This window comes from Nicotiana tabacum, chromosome 3, assembly GCF_000715075.1.
Source record: "Nicotiana tabacum cultivar K326 chromosome 3, ASM71507v2, whole genome shotgun sequence".
NCBI lineage: Eukaryota > Viridiplantae > Streptophyta > Magnoliopsida > Solanales > Solanaceae > Nicotiana > Nicotiana tabacum.
In genome coordinates, this window is record NC_134082.1 from 154,153,458 (window position 1) to 154,173,849 (window position 20,392).

A 20,392-nucleotide genomic window follows, 5' to 3' on the forward strand; every position below is an offset into this window, starting at 1 on the left:
GCATAATATGCTGGAGTTCGAATTTCTTACATATGAGCTTCCAGCATAATATGCTGGAATTTTATAATGTACTGGAGTTCCAACATAATATACGGGAATTTATATGCAAGAGGCGAATGTAGTGTATATTCGACGGGTTCAATTGAATCTATAACTTTCGATGCAGAGTATTATATGTAAAAATTCATTAAAATTAAAAAAAAAGTAGATATGAACCCATAACTTTAAATATATAATAGGTTCAATGCCAAAACATTTAAAAGTTGAACCTATAGGGTTTAAATCCTAGATCTGCCTCTAGCAGGAGCTCCACAATCCAGCATATTATGCTGGAATTTTCAGTGTGCTGGAGTTCTAACATAATATGCGTGAAGTTTATACGCGGGCGCTCCATACTCCCGCATATTATGCAGGAACTTTTCGTATTTCAGCAAAACAGTTGCTATTTTTCAGTGACTTTGCAAATGATAGCTATTTTTTGATTATCAATCCGTGCTATTTTCACGTTAATTTTTGTAAGGGATCTTTACCCAATATGCCGCTCGAGTCAAGGCTATTACAGCCATGTAGCGGTAAAATCCTCTCACTATTTTCTAACATTTTGTAGGATATAGTGATCACGCCCAACTATGCCTTATAAAAAGGACTAAACGGTCGTTGCAAATATAATCCGATTTACAAGTCAAGAGTCGAATCCCACAGGAAATTAATGTATTAATCACAACTGCTAGTTTCACAAAAATTCAAGTAATCAACTTCCAAAAATATTGAATAATGAGTTGAGTGTTTACTAACTAACAACAAGATAATTAAAAAGTTGTAATTTTATTACTAACAAAGCAAATGTTGTAGACAAGATTGGAAAGGTCTAGAGTTACAATTTTCCCTCTTATCCGAATCCTCTCTGCTACGTCTCTTATAAATTTGCCTAGATACTCTCTACCGATCATGAGCACGCTAGGTGTCGTAATTCTCTTCCGAGAAAATACAACAATTTACTAAACGTATTCTTCCGAACTACGCTAGCTAGCACTAGTTGACCGCTCACTAAGATCGCACCAATATTTCGTTATTCCTAACCCCACCTTTAAACCCTCCATATTGATCCTTCTTATATGTTAGGAGTGAGGTTGTTCAACAACTACCTAAATATGTACCTTTTTCCAAGTAGTACATACTAAATAGGCATAGCCAATTGAGGGCCTTTCAATCAACCACAATAATCACGTAGTGAACAAGTAGAGAAAATCCGATGGCAAATTTATATTAAACGCAACAAAAATTCATCCTCCAAGAGGTTCCATCAAACCCTAGATTAAGGAGTTTAGCTACTCATGATTATTTTCACAACCACAATATAAAAATTCATCACCAATAATAGAAAAAAAGAAAGAATAAAGATAAAAATTTGTTTCCGAATCTTTTGTCTTGCTCCTTGCTTGTTCTTGTCTTCAAATTTGAAGACAAGAACAAGGCATGGTATGTTGATGCCCCCCTCCCCCTACAAAATTTCATGCTATGGTATGTTGCACCAGGGCATTAGCAATGACAACCTCTAGATGTGGCAAATGACGACACTAAACCTATAAGATATAACAAAAGCTTTTCTGTTATCTTATGTAGTTTCAAATGCAAATGATATGTGTCTTGTCTTTCAGTTTAGCGTATATAGATTATCACACAAACAATACAAAATTCTGATCGACGATAGTAGTTCTAATTGAGATTACTCTTGGCAAAGATGGTACTGAAGCTTTAGCCAGAAATTGTGATGTCAACCCCAATATAGATATACTTTTATGGCATGTGTGTTGTGAAAATTGTATTTTTAGCGCACAAAGCTACTTTGATGGACACTTCTATCTCATATTAATTTCAAACCTTTTTAATGTCAAGTTACTTCTCAAGCATTGCAAGTTAAACTCAATGTCACGACCCAAAATCAACCCATGTCGTGATGGCGCCTATCGCGATACTAGGCCAGCCAGTTATTTTCAAATACTCTATCTTTCAAATAAAAATCTTAAGAAATCCACAATTTTAACAGAAATCCAATAAGATAAAAAGTAAAAAACAAAAATCCAGTGAAAAGAAACACAATCCCGACCTCGGGTGTCACTAAGTCATGAGCCAAAAATTACTACAACTGTTTGAAATAACAAGACCAACACGGTCTAAGAATATCCAAACAAATAAACTAAAGGAAGATAAGGAAGGAGAAGGCGGAACTGCAGTCGTCAAGCAGCTACCTCGCTATCTCCACAAAAGGCCTCCAACTAGCAAGATCAGCAGCCGCTACCGTGCCCCGAGATACCTGGATCTGCACACAGGGGTGCAGGGGGTAACGTGAGTACACCAACTCAGTAAGTAACAAGTCCAAACTATGGACTGACGGTAGTGATGAACCAAACCTTAATCAATTAGCAACATTTAATTGTACAGAAAAGTAGACATGCTTACAGTTCAAATAAATTCTCAGTAGTGACTAAACACATTATGAACAATACAGAGTATAAAGCTTAGGAACCTCTAAGTACCAATACATAGATAGCATGATCAATGTTACGTATAATACTTCCACTCACAGCGCTCAACCACTCGGTACTGTAGATGGCTCATTCGGCCCAGGGAAGATCCATCCCGGAATATATATACATCACAAACTATAAGTCACCCAGTACCGAGGAAACATGCCAATCCAGCCTCATGGAGAAGGTCCATCTCCATACCAATACTTCGGACAAGATCCATGTCCAGGGAAGATCCATCCCTCAATATCATAAACTGCATTCACTGGGGGTGTAAAGACTCCGGAGGGGCTTCTCTGAGCCCAAGCGTTATGTCAATGCCAGCGAAGGCATGATCAATATCTTGTTGTGGCATGTAGCCTGATCCCATACTATCAATCTATATCCGGCTCTCGACCTCGCTTAGTCAATACTCTCTAGTCTCACTCACACGGGCTCGAAAATATCATGGTACTAGCTCGAATAATGATATGATGTGTCAAATTGCAATAATCGAGACTGAGGCATAATATTATATGCATGAACATGACTGAGTATAGAATGTAAATGATGCTAATGATATGACAGCAAGAAACCACCTCTCGAGTCTCAACAATATTTGCGTGAAGCCTTAATATTGTAATTAGCATGATTCGCAGCTCATCAACTTGATCACATAGATATAACACAGATATCAGCAAGAAGGAGTCACTAAGTGGTGTCTGGAATGATCCAGGCCGCATTTCTCACGGTGCAAGCCCACATGCCCGTCATTTGGCATTTGCGTCACCTCAATAGAAATCATAGAACACATAGTTCGGGGTTTCGAACCCTTAGAACCAAGTTTGGAAGCGTTACTTACCTAAACCAAGCCAAACTCTAGCCCGCGATGCCTTTTCTTCTCGATTCGGCCTCCAAATGCCCCGAATCTAACCAAAATCATAACCATAACATCAATATATGCTAAGGGAATAAAGCTCATGCGAAAATAATCAAATTACATCACAAATCCTGAAATTGGTCAAACACGACTCCTGGGCCCACGTCTCGGATTCCGATAAAATTTACAAAACTAGAATCCTTACACTTTTATGATTTCATACATACTAAATACACCAAAATCCGACCACAAACGACCTCTCAAATCCATAATCAAAGCCTCCAATTTTCAAGCCCTAATCTCCCAACTTTCCTCTTTAATTTTCCACTAATACTATGATTAAACAATGGAAAAATGGCTATAAACACAAGTAATAAGTCTTGAGAAACTTACCCACTGAAACCCTTCATTTTCCTTGAAAAATCACAGCCCTAGCTCTCCTCCCGTCTTCAAAAATGATGAAACTTAACAAAAATTCATGAAGGCATCTATTTATATGTTTCTACCTAGCGATACCGCATATGCGGTCCAATTTCCGCACCTACGGAACCGCTTCTGTGTGCAACCAACCGCTTCTATAGTTTTTCATTTAATTCCCTTTTTCCGCACCTACGACCCAGATTCCGTATCTGCGGGCTCGCGGGTGCGACAGACCTTCCGCATCTGTGGTTTCAACCTTCTTCGCATGTGGTCGCATCTGCGGCTTGATCTCACTTCTGCGGTCATACCACATAATACAGTTGAACAATACATAAAGAAGTAGAAATAGAGAAAACGGAGCGGTAACTCATGAAATTATCGGCCGGATCGTTACATCCTCCCCCTCTTAAACAAATGTTCGTCCTCGAACGAGTAAAGAAACATACCTAAAGCCTCAAATAGGTGAGGATATCTGCTCCGCATCTCCCGCTCGGTCTCCCAGGTAGCCTCCTCCATGGGCCAACCTCTCTACTGCACTTTTACTGAAGCTATATTCTTTGATTTCAACTTTCAAACTTGACACTCCAAAATAGCCATTGGATCCACATCATAAGTCGAATCACTATCCAACTGAACTGTGCTGAAATCCAAAACATGAGATGGATCGCCAATATACTTTCGGAGCATAGAAACATGAAATATCGGATGCACACTCGACAAGCTGGGTGGCAAACCAAGCTCATAAGCCACCTCCCCAATCCTCCAAAGCACCTCAAAAGGCCCAATGAACCGAGGACTCAATTTACCCTTCTTACCAAATCTCATAACACCCTTCATGGATGAAACATTCAGTAAAACCTTCTCCCCAACCATATAAGACACATCACGGACCTTCCTATCGGCATAACTCTTCTGTCTCGATTGCGCTGTACGAAGCCACTCCTGAATCAACTTCACCTTGTCCAAAGTATCCTGTACTAAGTCTGTACCCAAAATTCTAGCCTCACCCGGCTCAAATCAACAAACTAGAGATCTATACTGTCTCCCATACAAAGCCTCATATGGAGCCATCTTAATACTCAACTAGTAACTGTTGTTGTAAGCAAACTCGCGAGCGGTAGAAACTGATCCCATGACCCTCCAAAATCAATGACACAAGCGCGCAACATATCCTCCAATATTTGAATAGTGCGCTCGGATTGCCCGTCCGTCTGAGGGTGAAAAGTTGTGCTCAACTAAACCTGAGTACCCAACTCTCTCTGCACGGCTCTCCAAAACTGCAAAGTAAACTGAGTACCTTTATCTTAAATGACGGAAACTGGGACACCATGCAAGCAAACAATCTCTCGGATATAGATCTCTACCAACCACTCTGAAGAATATGTAGTACATACAGGAATGAAGTGCGCAGACTTGGTCAGCCGATCCACAATCACCCAAATAGCATCGAACTTCTTCAAAGTTTGTGGGAGTCCAACTACAAAGTCCATGGTGATATACTCCCACTTCCACTCTAGAATATCTATCTGCTGAAGCAAGCCACCCGATCTCTGATGCTCATATTTCACCTGCTGACAATTGAGACACCGAGCTACAAATTCTGCGATATCCTTCTTCATTCTTCTCCACTAGTAATGCTGTCTCAAATCCTGATACATCTTCGCGGCACCCAGAGGGATGGAATACCGCGAGCTATGGGCCTCCTCTTGAATTAACTCCCGAAGCCCATCTACATAGGTACACATATCCGGCCATGCATCCTCAAAACACCATCATCACCAACAGTCACGCCTCTGGAATCATCTTGCTAAACTCTGTTCTTAAGGACAAGTAAATGAGGATCATCATACTGACGATCTCTGATGCGATCAAATAAGCAAGACCGAGAAATCACATAAGCCAATACCCGACTGGGCTCCGAAATATCCAACCTCACAAACCGATTGGCCAAGGCGTGAACATCCACTGTAAGAGGTCTCTCCCCTACGGGAATGTATGCCAAACTCCCCATACTCACCGCCTTCCTACTCAAGGAATCGGCCACCATATTGGTCTTCTCCGGATGGTAGAAAATAGTGATATCATAGTCCTTTAGTAGCTCCAACCATCTCTGCTGCCTCAAATTGATATCCTACTACTTGAACAAGTGTTAGAGGCTACGATGATCAGTAAACACCACATAAGACATACCATACAAGTAATGCCTCCAAATCTTTAATGCGTGAACAATGGCAGCCAACTCCAAATCATGAACAGGGTAGTTCTTCTCATGGGGCTTCAACTGACGAGAAGCATAAGCAATAACTCTACCCTCTTCCATCAACCCACACCCAATACCAAATCTCGAAGCATCACAATACATCGTATATGAACCTAACATTGATGATAGAACTAACACTGGAGTTGTGGTCAAGGCAGTCTTGAGCTTCTGAAAGCTCGCCTCACACTCATCCGACCACATAAATGGAGCACCCTTCTGAGTCAATTTGGTCAAGGGTAATGCTATAGATGAAAATCCCTGAACAAACCGGCGGTAATATCCCGCCAAACCAAGAAAGTTGTGATATTTGTGGCTGAGGACGGTTTGGGCCAAATCTAAACCGCCTCTATCTCCTTTGGATTAACCTAAATACCCTCACTGGACACCACATGCCCCAAGAAAGCCACTGAACTGAGCCAAAACTCAAATTTGGAGAACTTTGCATAAAGCTTCTCCTCCCTTAATCTCTGCAACACAACTCTCAAAAGCTTTGCGTGCTCTTCCTGACTACGCGAGTGTACCAGAATATCATCAATGAAAACAATCACGAACGAGTCGAGATAAGGCCGAAACACGATGTTAATCAAACCCATGAATGCTTCTGGGGCATTGATCAGCCCAAAAGACATCACAAGGAACTCATAATGACCACATCAGGTCCTGAAAGATGTCTTAAGAATATCCGCGTCCCTGATCTTCAGTTGGTGATACCTTGAACGGAGATCAATCTTAAAGAGCACCCTCGCTCTCTAAAGCTGGTTAAATAAATCATCAATACGAGACAAAGGATACTTGTTCTTAATTGTGGCATTGTTCAACTGCCTATAATCAATGCACATCCTCATAGAGCCATCCTTCTTCTTCACAAATAGGGAGCACCCCCACGGCGAAACACTAGGCCGAATAAACCCCTTATAAAGGAGTTCCTGAAGTTGCTCATGCAGCTCTACTGGTACCATACGATACGGTGGAATAGAAATGGGCTGAGTACCCGGCACCAGGTCAATACCAAAATTAATATCCTTGTCCGGTGGAATGCCCGATAGGTCTGCAGGAAACACATCGACAAAATCCCTCACAACTGGAACAGAATCAATGATGGGAGTCTCTGCACTAACATCCCTCACAAATGCTAAGTATGAAAGACAACACTTCCCAACCATTTGTTGGGCTTTTAGAAATGAAATCACCCTACTGGGAACATAATCAGTTGAACCTCACCACTTAATCTGTGGCAACCCCGACATAGCCAACGTCACTGTCTTAGCATGACAGTCCAAAATAGCACGACATGGAGATAACCAATCCATGCCCAATATCACAACAAAATCAACCATACTAAGCAACAAGAGATCCACTCGGGTATCCAAACCCCCAATAGTCACTACACACGACCGATACACATGATCCACAATAATAGTATCGCCCACCAGAGTAGATACATGAACAGATGAAACAAGAGACTCGCGGGGCATATCCAAATAATGGACAAAATATGATGACACATAAGAAAAGGTGGAACCGGGATCAAATAATACAGAGGCATCTCTGTGGCAGATTGAGATAATACCTTAATCACAGCATCTGAAGCAATAGCATCTGGTCTAGATGGGAGGTCATAGAAACGGGCCTGACCACCACCTGATCGACCTCCCCCTCTAGGGTGACCCCTAGTTGACTGACCTCCACCCCGAGATGACTGAGCGGGTGGGGAACTAACTGGTGCTGAAATCGAAGGCCGACTTCTCTATTGGGATGAACCTCCCATAAGATGGGGACAGAACCTTATGATATGACCCAAATCTCCACACTCAAAGCAACCCCTCGCAGCAAGTAGCGGTGGAGACTGAAGGAGCCTCGCGCACTGGGATGCCTACTAGAAGAACCCGGCATAGATGAGCCCTGAACTAATGGTGCCTGAGTCGAACTCTGAGCTGGAAGGGCACTGAGAGATGAGTGACCCTGATGTGAACTGTGAGAACCATGGCCAGATGACCTACCACGATGGCCTGAACGGGCTGGCTGAGTATGTCTGAAAGGACGACCTGTGTCGTGCTGAGACTGACCTCCCTAAGGGATACCACTGAAGCTACCAGATCCTCGAAACCTCTTGGCCTCCCTCTCATCCTACTCCTGGTGGCAAACTAACTCTATCTTTCTAGCAATGTCAACATCCTCCTCAAAATGGGTGCCAGATACTCTCTCTATCTCTAGTTAGAAAAATCTGTAGCTAATAGTTGAGACCATCAACAAACCTCCTGATCCTCTCCCTATCCGTGGGAACTTGCCAGATAGCATGACGAGCCAACTCGGAGAACCTTATCTCATACTGCAATACGGTCATATCCCCTTGACGCAGCTGCTCGAACTACCTGCACAACTCCTCTCTACAGGAATGTGGTACATACTTCTCTAGGAAGATAATGGAGAACTTATGCCAGGTAAGGGGCAATGCACCAACACGTCTACGCCTCTCATAAGCCTCCCACCAAGTAAAGGCAGCTCCAGAAAACTGAAAGGTAGTAAATGAGACTCCACTAGTCTCCAAAATACTCGACTGTACGAAGCATCCTCTGACACTTATCCAAGAAACCCTGGGCATCCTCACCCTCTACACCACTGAAAGTCGGAGGCTGAAGTCTACCAAACCTCTCCAATCGACGTTGCTCGTCCTCAGGCATAACTGGAACCACAAAATCCTGAGCAGGTGCAATCGACTGGACTGCTGGTGCCTCCGGTGTCTAGAGTCCCGGAACAACCTGCTCAGGTATACAGGCGGCGGGAGTCTGAGTGCCTCCTCCGGCCTAAGAAGTAGCTGTTGTAGTAGAAACTGCGGCTGCCTGAGCCAGACAAGTGCACACAGTCAGAATCTGAGCCAAAGTCTCCTGGAGACCCGGAATAACAATAGGCACAGTCGGTGCCTGAGCTGGTGCTGCTGGAGCATCCCTAGCTGGAGCTTGATCATGAACCGGGGTGACAGGTGGATCCACAAGTGTTGCCCTAGCTCCTGTGTGGGCCACACCCATGCCCCTACCACGGCCTCGACCATGTCCTTGGCCTCTAGCGGCCCCAACTGGTGGTACTGGTAGTCGTCCATCCTGACCGGTGGCACGTGTCCTCACCATCTGTGAGAGAGTAGAATAAAAGAAGTTTAGTACTAGGATCAACAGATTCGCACGACAAGAATTCAAGAATATGAAGTTTTCTTGAAGGTTCTGCAGCCTCCCGAGGATAAATACAGACATCTCCGTACCGATCTACGAGACTCTACTAAACCTGCTCATGACTCGTAAGACCTATGTAACCGAGGCTCTAATACCAACATGTCACGACCTAAAATCAACCCATGTCGTAATGGCGCCTATCGCGATACTAGGCCAGCCACTTATTTCCAAATACTCCATTTTCAAATAAAAACTTAAGAAATTCACAATTTAACAGAAATCCAATAAGATAAAAAGTAGAAATCAAATATCCAGCGGAAAGAAACACAAACCCGACCTCGGGTGTCACTAAGTCATGAGCCAAAAACTACTACAATTGTTCTGATGTTTTAAGAATCAATACCATACAAGAGGGGGAGTTATTTGTGTGATACCCAATTTTCGTTTAACTGAACTATAGAAGGATCTGGTTCTTCTAGTTGTTCTAACTACTACTGTTTGCGGAATAATAAATACAGAAAATAAAGAATATAGAGATTTTTACGTGGAAAACACCTGGCTCAAAAGGTGAAAAAACCACGACCTACTACTCAGTAGGATTTTCCCAAAATTCCACTAAAATCACTGAGCCAAAACAGCATTTACAAAAACTCTTTGTAAACCTAAGGATTAACTCTAATCCCGTAGTAGCACACAGCCTCAACTATTGCGACAACTTCAAGTTAACTCTTAACTTGAACACTCTAGGTACCTAATATAATTGCTTCTATGAAAGCTGAAAGGTATAATGTAAAATCATCTACTACAATTGAATTATAATAAAAGATAGACACATGGAACTGGTTCTTTTATCTCGTTCATGTAGCTTCAGGATTGCACACTCAAATCACATATAAATTGCTTGCAAAATCGCCTTGCTATTTTGCTCTCAATTTAAGTTTAACTTCAACTTATGTGCATTACCTGTAAAAGAGAACAACACTGACATTTAATAGGTTAGTAATCTGAGTTTGACTGGGATTCAACTACTACTCTTCTATCGTAGAAGAGTTCATGGTGATCTCAAACTTTAACACTATCGTTTTCCTAAATTGTGTTCTCTTCATGTAAGGAGTCTTTCTCTCCTTATCCAATATGCAATCTTTTCGATCAGATCAGGAGATATTGCTTCTTGATTAGTTAGATTTATCTCCTTCATGTGCATCGCACATGTATAGGTTGATCATGACTATGCTTCACAAGATGGACCTGGTCCATGTCTGAGTTCTTTTGTCAATCTTCAAAACTTCACCTGTTCTTGGGCCAACAAATTCCCCCTTTTTGATGATGACAAACTCTATTCTTTCTACTTACTTGGATCCTGTAAAAACTTAGCTGAACCATCAATTAAAAGTTTAGAAAATTCACTTATCATCAAGGACCAGGTTAATTAGGTTATTAATATCACTTAATTCAGAATGTGTAAAGCACTATCTCTTCCCCCTTTTGGCATGATTGAAAAGTTGCATACAAAGTGTGATTCCCAGATTTTAATAAGTACGCATGGCCACTAGGGAAACTGCAAGTGCAATCATGGTTTAATCATCAGTAATTAAGCAAACATATTTAAACTATCAAGGAAAGATTAACATAGAACAAGAGCAAAAATAGTAGATATCATTGATAGAGGATATGTTGCTACCACAATCCACAACCAAAAAACAAAAAACATTTAAACCATGAGTAAAAAGATAGAAAAATCCCTAATCCGGGTCACTGAAGGTACTAGAAAGCTAGAATTCCTTAGGCTTGGGGGAGCTAGAGGGTTGCTTTTGGGCTTGGAGAAGATTCAGCATATTATGAAGAATTCCATCATTCTTCTCCTTTTCCTTGGCAAGCTCAGTTCTGAGAGCATCCCTCTCAGATTCCACCTTTGCCACACGAGCCCTGAGCCTAGCTATCTCAGCATCCTTGGCTTAACATTCTTGAACAAGAGCCTTGACTTTACTGTTGGTAGGAGTCTTCTTGGATGAACCAGGTTCATTTGGGATGCCATTGACCAAATAGTCACAAGCAATCAGAGTGTTAATGCCAAAGTGATCCTTGCTTGAAGCCATTTCCCATTTCTTCAAAGGCACATTGCACCTATCCAGAATCGTAGTCAAAATAAAGCCATAGGGAGCAGCATGAGCCTTTGATCCATTGATGACCCTCTCCAGCAACTTGATGATGAAGGCAGGCCAATTAATTTGCTTTCCACTTTCCAAGCACTCCATAAGAACTAGGTCCATATAATTTGCAATATGCCTTCTCTCTTGTCTGGGCAGTAGCCACTTATTGACAAATTCAAACAAGACCTTGTGCTGAGGCCTCATTTCACTTTTCTGAATAGCCCTAGCCTCATTCACATCTTCAAACCCTTCAGAGGGTATATCAAGGATCTCTCCTAGTTTTTCTACATCAAAGGACACTTGAACTCCTTTCACCAGGTGGTTGGCCTTGCCATCCTTAACCTCTACATTTTCCATGAACCCAATGATCTCATTCCTAGCTAGCCTACCATCTATCTGAAGGACAATGTCCTTCCACCCCTAAATAGCTAAGGCATCCATCAGTCTCATCATTCCTGGTTCTACCAGGTCTTTCAGCAGTCTACCCTTCAAAATCTTTCTTTTGCCAAACATGGCAAGCTTGTCTTTTCACCATCAGACTCATCTTCTTCTTCTTCTCCACTCCATTCCTCATCTTTAGAAATCCTTACTTGTTTAATTTTCACTGCAGACCTTGTCCTCTTGGCTAATGAAGGTTCAGCAGCCTCAGACACAGAGGAAGACTTCTTGAAGAAGTCTTGGACTTTTTGGGCTTGGGGGTCTAAACCTCCACTGTTTGAAATTTCTCCTAATGGACCTGTTCCATCTCCTCAACCTCCAAAGCCTCTGAGGACTCTGTAACCTTCCCTTTTCCTTTAGCCAGCTTTTTCTTCTTACTCTCAGCTAGAGCCTTGTAAAGATCACTCTCACCCTGCTTTACCCTGCTTCTTGTAGCTCTTTCCTTTGGCAATGAAATTTCAGTAGTTGTTGGGGATGAAGCCTTTCTTTTCTTGGAGGGTTTAGGAGCATTGGAGGCTTTTGGTGTGGGAGTTGTTCATTTCTTAGGATCATAACTTGCTCCAACCTTTTTCAACAGGTCAGCTAGGGTCTCTTCAGTAGATGAACCAGGTTCATCTCGTTGTGTGCTTAGATGAACTAACCCTTCAGTAACTTCACTAGAACCACTTCCCCCTGACTTCTTGCACTCTCTTCTTCTTATTCTTGTTCAACCCCATAGATAGCAAGCACAGGCAACTCAGCAGTGGGTGATAGATCAACCACTCTTTTCCCATTTCGCCTTTCTTTACCACATGCACCCTCTCTCTCTTTTTATTTTTCAGATTTCTTTTTAACTCCACTCCTTCGTAACTCAGGTAATTCTACATCCTTAACAGGCCCAACCAGAACAAACATAGTTTCTAGATTTTCAGACAAAGAAGAACTTACCTTAGAAGGGGACTCTTGATCCTTTTTAGAGTCAGAAGACCCAGGACCTTCCCCCTCACTGGCAAATTTGTATGACTCAGAATCAGAGCTGGAGTTAGAGTCTTGGACCTGGCTTGCCTTTAATTTCTCATTTAATTTCTTTTTGAGAGCTTTAGACGCTACTGTTTTCCGAACAAGCATTTTCACCCTTCTGAGCCTGGGTTTGGGAGATGTACTAGGTGGAAGAGGGGTAGATGAATCAGAGGGAGTGGGTGATGGAGGAGTTCCAGGATTGTCTTGTGGGTTTTTCATGATCGCTGGTTTCTTGAGAGAATTGGTGATTTAGAATTTTGGAGAAGAAAGCAAATGAAAGTGGAGAGGAATTTTTGACGGTTTAGAATTATGGAGATGGCAGGAGGTAATGATGTGTATTTAAAGAGAAATACATATTTAATGTATAATGGCAGCTTTAGTACTGGTCAATTAGAGGTCTAATCGACCTGAAATTGCAGGTTTGAATGATCAGTTAAGCTTTCTTCGATTTTAGGCAATTTTTGTGGTTTAGAGTTCTAAGGCAGACAGAACTGGTTCAAAGCTAATAGATAGAATTTTCTAAGGAATTGAATCAATTTTAGGACTTCTACTCATGATTTAAATATTTATATTTTTAATTGTGCAGAGTATAGAAAACATACCTTAGCTCTCAGATGAACCAATACTAATGAACCAGGTTCTTCATTTAGAATTCTCTTGAACATGCCTCAATTTTCCATAATAGAGAAAATTTTGTAAGAGATCAGTGAGCCATATTAACACCTAGCCAAAAATATTTTTTAATTTTTTTGCATTTTGAGCTGGTCCTATTAGGTGATCTTAATCATCCCTAATTCCAACCTGTTCCTCTCAAAGTTTTCTCTACTCAGTGCTTTAGTGAAGATGTCAGCAATTTGTTTATCAGTAGCACAGAATTCTATGGAGATCAATCCTTTCTCATAGTTATCTCTTAAGAAATGGTGTCTAACATCTATGTGCTTAGTCCTCTTATGATGAACAGGGTTCTTTGTCATACTTATAGCATTAGTGTTATCACAGAAGATAGGAATGCAACCAACTTCAATGCCAAAATCTACCAGCTGTTGTTTGATCCACAGCAATTGAGCATAACAAGAGGCAACAACAACATATTTAGCCTCAGCAGTGGATAAGGCCACTGAATTTTACTTTTTATTTGCCCATAATACAAGACATGAATGAAGAAAATGAGCCATACCTGAGGTGCTTTTCCTATCCACAAGAAAACCTGCATAATCAGCATCAGCATACCCTACTAGATTGAAATTACTACCTTTAGGGTACCAAAGGCACAGATCAGTAGTGCCTTTCAAATATCTCAGTATGCTCTTGATAGCAGTCAAGTGAGATTCCTTTGGATTAGCCTGAAAGCGAGCACAAAGCCCTACACTAAAAACTATGCCAGGTATGCTGGTAGTTAGATACAAAAGTGAACCAATCATACCCCTATACAATTTCTGATCAACTGATGAACCAGGTTCATCTATGTCTAATTTAGTGGCAGTTGCAATGGGGGTGTCTATTTCCTTTGATTCATCCATTTTAAACTTTTTGATCAGCTCCTTTGCATATTTCTGCTGATGGATCATGGTTCCATTTGGGCTTTGTTTGATCTGTAAGCCTAAGAAAAATTTAAGCTCACCCATCATACTCAGTTCAAACTCACTCCCATTAATTTGGCAAAATCCTTACTTAGTTTGTCAGTGGTTGCCCCAAAAATTATGTCATCAACATATATTTGTACCACAAGAAGATCATTTTTCCCTCAAGAATAGAGTACTGTCAATTTTACCTCTTTTGTAGCCATGCTCAAGCAGGAATTTGGAAAATCGTTCATACCATGCTCTATGAGCCTACTTGAGTCCATATAGAGCCTTGTCTAATTTGTACATATGTTCAGGACACTCCTTGCTCTCAAACCCTGGAGGTTGTTTAGCAAACACTTCTTCTTTTAGGTAGACATTCAGGAAGGCACTCTTGACATCCATCTGATGAAGGGTGAATTCCATGTGTGCTACAAAAGCTATGAGAAGTCTTATTGCCTCCAGTATTGTAACTGGAGAAAAAGTCTCATCATAATCTATACCCTCCTCTTGGCTGTAACCTTGGACCACCAGTCTTGCCTTGTTTCTTGTAACTGTTCCATCTTCATCAAGCTTGTTTCTGAAGACCCATTTTGTGCCAATCACTGATCTGTCCTTGGGTCTTGGAACTAGATGCCAAACTTGACTTCTCTCGAACTGATTGAGTTCATCTTGCATTGCATTTACCCAGTCTGCATCCTGCAAAGCCTCAACAATATTTTTAGGTTCAATAAGAGATAGGAAAGCATCAAAAGCACACAGATTCTTTAATTATGATCTAGTTTTGACTCCAGAGGTTGGATCAGTAATTATGTTCTCAATAGGATGAGAACTTTGATACTTGTGAGGTTTCACAACCAACTGATTTCTGTTTAATGTTTCTCCTATGTTCTGCTACTGAGAAACAGGTTCATGAACAGGTTCCTTTAAGGGATTGGTTTCAGTTCCTCTTTGATCAGTTCCCCCTGTCAGGTTGCCATGGATGGAAGAACTTGTTCCATCACCTGTTCCTTCTCTTGGAGCCACTTTAGCTTGAGCTGAGACTTTACTATAATCTTTTACCAGCCCAATAGTTTCATTTTCATGTTCCTGTCTCTCAGAAAGAATGTTAGTTTCATCAAACACTACATGTACACTTTCTTCTACACATAAAGTTCTTTTATTGAACACTTTATATGCTTTGTTATGTGAAGAATATCCCAAGAATACTCCCTCATCACTTCTGGGATCAAACTTACCTAGGGAGTCATTTCCATTATTGTGCACAAAGCACTTGCATCCAAATGCCCTAAGATGGGATATATTTGGTTTTCTCCCTTTAGATAACTCATAGGGAGTCTTATCTACAAGAAGTCTAGTCATGCATCTATTTATGATATAGCATGCAGTGTTGACAGCCTCTGCCCAGAAGCTATGAGGTAGTTTACTAGAAAGAAGCATAGTCCTAGCCATATCTTCAAGAGTCTTGTTCTTCCTTTCAAATACTCCATTTTGTTGAGGATTCCTAGGGGCAGAGAAGTTATGATCTATACCATGCTCATCACAAAATTCAAAAAAATTAGCATTTTCAAATTCAGTTCCATGATCGGACCTAATGGATGTAAGTTGATTACCTAGGTGTTTCTGAGTTTTTCTAACAAAGGTAGTAAACATGTCAAATGCTTCATCCTTAGATATTAAGAATAGTACCCAGGTAAACCTAGAATAATCATCAACAAGTACCATCACATATTTCTTACCACCTCTGCTCAATGTTCTCATTGTACCACAGAGATCCATATGAACCAGTTCCAATGTCCTGGTGGTGCTTACTAATTTCTTGCTTTTAAAAGATGATCTTACGTACTTCCCCCTTGCACAGGCCTCACAAACTTTGTCTTCCTTGAACTTGATGTCAGGTAACCTTATCACCAAGTCCTTGGAGACTAGTTTGTTGAGTTGATTCAGACTTGCATGACCAAGTCTTTTGTGCCACAGGAGGAGATCATTGTCCAACACACTCAAGCAAGTGAGTTCATTTTCAGAAAGAGTGGACAAATCTACAATGTAAATATTGTTAACTCTTTTTCCCTACAAACAATCTTGTCAGTGGTAAGGTTAATCACAAAGCATTTGGTAGAGGTAAATGCTACAAAGTTACCTCTGTCACACAGTTGTGATACACTGATTAGGCTATATTTCAAGCCATCTATCAAGTAGACATTCTCAATGGAGTGTGAGTCTGTCTTACCTACTTTTCCAACCCCAATAATTTCACCTTTTTCCCATTTCCAAATGAGACATTACCTTATTTTAAGTCCTCAAGTGAAAGGAACTGGTTCTTGCTTCTAGTTATATGTTTTGAGCAGCCACTATCCACGTACCATATTTGGCTACTTCCCTTCACTTAGACCTAATGTTCATCATCTGATTCTCTGATGGCCATAAGTGCTTGTTCATCTCCAGCTTCATCTTCTGAATCCTCATTTGATGTTTCTCGCCAAGTAGCAACCATAGACTTTGTTGATCCTTTGTTCCTTTTGGGTTGAACCTGTTCCTTCTTCCTATTCCTTCGTTCAGCCCTTTCCTTCTTCCATTCAATTTTCCACTGAGGACAGTTCTTGATCATGTGATCAGTCTTGCCACATTTGTAACAACCCTTGTTGGTCTTTTTCTCATGAGCCATTGGTTTGTTGAAGGTTGTACCTCTTCCATTTCCTCTCATTAAGTACTTTTTGAAATCCCTTGTGATCATGGCCATTTCATCATCCTCCATATTTGCACCTTCATCTATTCTGAGAGCCAGACTCCTCTCCTTCTTGGGTGCATCCATTTTCATGGTTTGCCTTCTTAGTTCATAGGCAGTGAGGTTTCTAATCAGTTCATCCAACTTGAGAGTAGAAATGTTCTTTGATTCTTGAATAGCAGTGATTTTGCTTTCCCAAGTCACTGGTAATACCCTTGTCACGATTTTCTCAACCTTGTCTTCTTCAAGGATAATTCTCCCAAGAGATTTAATTTATTTGTTAGTGTCGTGAACCTTGTGTACATCTCCTGGATAGTTTCTCCTTCCTTCATATTGAGAATATAGCAGTGTTCCTATTGATCTCTTTACTTGAGGAGTTCCTCCATGATCCACTTGTAGAGTGTCCCATATATCCTTAGCAGTGGTACAACTTTGAATCCTACTGTACTCGTCTGGACCCAGTCCACACACAAGCCATTTCTTGGCCTTGGAATTCTTCTCCCATTTCTTCAAGTCTTCAACAATGCAGTCATCTCTTGTCTTTGGCACATCCACTCCTTCAGCATTCTTCTTTGTAGTTGTCAGGGGACCATCAGTGACTATGTCCCAGAGTTCATAGTCTTCTCCTATGATATGATCTCTCATCATGTTCTTCCACCAAGAATAGTATTGACCATTAAAGAGTGGAGGCCTAGCAGTGGATTGTCCTTCCCAGTTTTCAGGTGGTGCACTCATCTTGATCTTTTCCTAAGGTGTTAACCTCTTCAAGGATAACCCGCTCTAATACCAATTGATGTTTTAAGTGTCAATACCACACAAGAGGGGGTGATTTGTGTGGTACCCAATTTTCGCTTAACTAAACTATAGAAGGACTTGGTTCTTCTAGGTGTTCCAACTACTACTGTTTGCGAAATAATAAATACAAAAAATAAAGAACACAGAGATTTTTACGTAGAAAACACTTGGCTCAAAAGGTAAAACAATTACTAACTACTACTCAGTAGGATTTTCTCAAACTTTCACTAAAATTACTGAGCCAAAACAACATTTATAAAAACTCTTCGTAAACCTAAGGATTAACGCTAATCCCGTTGTAGCACACAGCCTCAACTGTTGCGACAACTTCAAGTTAACTCTTAACTTGAACACTCTAGGTACCTAATACAATTGCTTCTATGAAAGCTGAAAGGTACAATGTAAAATCACCTACTCCAATTGAACTAGAAAAAGATATACACATGGAACTGATTTTTCTATCTCGTTCAAGTAGCTTCAGGATTGCACACTCAAATCACGCATAAATTGTTTGCAAAATCGCCTTACTCTTTTGCTCTCAATTTAAGTTTAACTTCTGCTTATGTGCATTACCTGTAAAAGAGAATAATACTGACATTTAATAGGTTAGTAATCAGAGTTTGACTGGGATTCAACTGCTACTCTTCTATCATAGAAGAGTTCATAGTGATCTCAAACTCTAACACTATCTTCTTTCTAAACTGTGTTCTCTTCATTTAAGAAGTCTTTCTCTCATTATCCAATATACAATCTTTTCGATCAAATCAGGAGATATTGCTTCTTGATCAGTTAGATTTATCTCCTTCCCGTGCATCTCACATGTATAGGTTGATCATGACTGTGCTTCACAAGTTGGACCTGGTCCATGTCTGAGTTCTTTTGTCAATCTTCAAAACTTCACATGTTCTTGGGCCAACATGTTTGAAATAACATGACCAACATGGTCTGAGAATATCCAAACAAATAAACTAAAGGAAGATAAGGAAGATAAAGACTCCGGAGGGGCTTCCCTGAGCCCAAGCGCTATGTCAATGCTAGCAAATGCATGATCAATATCTTGTTGCGGCGTGCAACCCGGTCCCATACTGTCAATCAATATCCGGTTCTCGGCCTCACTCAGTCAGTACTCTCTAGTCTCACTCACACGGGCTCGAAAATGTCATGATACTAGCCCAAATAATGATATGATGTGTCAAATAGCAATAGTCGATACTGAGGCATGATATAATATGCATGAACAGGACTGAGTATAGATTACAGATGATGTTAATAATATGACAACAAGAAACAACCTCTCGAGTCTCAACAATATTGGCGTGAAGCCATAACATTGTAATTAGCATGATTTGTAGCTCATCAACTTGATCACATAGATACAACACAGATAACAGCAAGAAGGAGTCACTAAGTGGTGCTTTGGAATGATCTAGGCCACATTTCTCACGGTACACGCCCACACGCCCGTCACTTGACATTTGCGTCACCTCAATAGTAATCATAGAACACAGAGTTCGGGGTTTCGAACCCTCAGAACCAAGTTTGGAAGCGTTACTTACCTCAAGCCAAGCCAAACTCTAGCTTGCAACGCCTTTTCCTCTCTATTCGGCCTCCAAATGCCCCGAATCTAACCAAAATCAGAACCATAACATCAATATATGCTAAGGGAATAAAGCCCACGCGAAAATAATCAAATTACATCACAAATCCCGAAATTGGTCAAACCCGACCCCCGGGCCCACGTCTCGAATTCTGATAAAATTCACAAAACTAGAATTCTCACACTCTCACGAGTTTATACATACCAAATACACCAAAATTCGACCATAAATGACCCCTCAAATCCATAATCAAAGCCTCCAATTTCCATGCCCTAATCTCCCAACTTCCCTCCTTAATTTTTCACTAATACCATGATTAAACAATGGGAAAATGGCCATAAACACAAGTAATAAGGCTTAAGAAACTTACCCAACTGAAATACTTTGTTTTCCTTGAAAAATCACAGCCCTAGCTCTCCTCCCGTCTTCAAAAATGGTGAAACTTAACAGAAATTCGCAAAGGCATCTATTTATATATTTCTGCCCAGCGATACCGCATCTGCGGTTCAATTCCCGCACCTGCGAAACCACTTCTTCACGCAACCAACCGCTTCTGCGGTTATTTATTTAATTCCCTTTTCCGCACCTGCGACCCAGACTTCGCATCTGCGGGCTCGCAGGTGCGACACACCTTCCGCATCTGCGATTTTAACTTTCTTCGCCTGTAGCCGCATTAGCGGCTTGATCTCGCTTCTGCGGTCATCGCACCTATGGCACCCCAACCGTAGGTGCGGTTATGACAATAAAATCAGCAGTTGAAGTTGCTCCAACAATATCCCAAACTCCCCATAAATCATCTGAAATCATCCTGAGGCTCCCGGGACATCAACCAAAAGTACGAACAAGTCATAAACCACTTTTTAAACTTATACTAATCCTTGGAATACTCAAATC